We start from the raw sequence: 1415 nt of genomic DNA on the forward strand, positions 1-1415 counted from the left end.
ACTGATTTCTAGTCGTGTCCTCTTTTGGAAGACCAAACAAAGCATTTTCGCTTTCGCAATGAAACAGCGTCTTCAAAACATGGCGGTGGCAGTGGCAGCAACAATAAAGTTACGCCTTCTTTCTTTGCGTGAACATTTGGGCGGTGTTATGCAAATCTTCCCACACAGTGACGTAGACATTTAGGGGCATGTTTAAATGAGGCGTTTTAGGAGGGCGTGGACGAGACTTAACTTTTATAAAGAATATATCTTTGGGTTTGAGACCTTAGTCTTTGCAACTTTAGGGATCTTATCTATTCACGAACAGCTTGTAACACTCCAAAGAGAAAGGAAAACTTGAAATCGCATCATATGACCCCTTTAACAAGCTCCATGCTTAATGCAGGTTTAATGCCACTGAACAATTAACTCGCCTCCTCCAACCAGATGCAAGTTGAATATTCCCAGCTAGCATTGAGGAACCACACTCCAGTGTACGGTAACGCATTTTAAAGATCAACACATTTACACTCAACCCATTTTCTGATGACACCATGTGAGTCACTTAGAGGCAGTTGATGAATTATGAACATCAGCCAGGCACAAAAAAAGTTTCTGTGATAGTGCTGAATAACATGATGAATCCTCTAGAAACAATGGTGACATCCTGAAGGTAAACAGAATGAAGATGGATGGTGCTGTTCCTTCAGATTTTCATTCATCTTCAGTCATTATTTTGTTTGAAGTTGCTTACTAAGTTGCTAAGTTTTGAGTTGGCAGCTATTTGTTCCAATTTAGTTGCACTCAATTCAGCTTCTAAAATTAAATGAACTCCCTGCATTTGTTTCATTTTTGCATTCATTTGTATGGCTCTACAGAGATATTCAAGCAATGAAACAATACCTTATAAGATCTAAAGTGGCCACAACATTTCTAACAGATGTTTCAGGACTGTTTTCTGTATGCAAATGTATTTACAGCAATGCAATTTTTATCACGTTTCTCTCAGAAATAAAATGATAACTTTCCAATGCCACATCAACATACTATACATTTCCCTTCGGTTTAGAATATCTGAGTGTATCTGCACACCAACCATGTTAACTCTACTCAAAAACAAAACAAGTGACATTTACAACTGATGAAACACTAACCTGCAGAGGGTGCGTACATGTGAAAGCAAAATAAGGATAGAGATTCTAACCTGAATCATGAATCACTTAATGCACAGCTCTGTTTTTGACATCGGCTCGTCAGATGTTTTGTTTTGTCCGTTGCTTTATCACTGTCAATCATAGCATTGACTCATGGCACAATTTATCGGAATCACTCGCTTAATTTTTTTACACTCTCGTTTGTCATTCCTGAAACTGTATACGTGGACGTTTGGTCCTCTTAGACATTATGTAGAGAAACCGAGCAAAGGGTGTTCCCCT

Source organism: Sinocyclocheilus anshuiensis, unplaced genomic scaffold (genome assembly GCF_001515605.1).
Source record: "Sinocyclocheilus anshuiensis isolate Anshui unplaced genomic scaffold, SAMN03320099.WGS_v1.1 scaffold1051, whole genome shotgun sequence".
In the NCBI taxonomy this organism is placed as follows: domain Eukaryota; kingdom Metazoa; phylum Chordata; class Actinopteri; order Cypriniformes; family Cyprinidae; genus Sinocyclocheilus; species Sinocyclocheilus anshuiensis.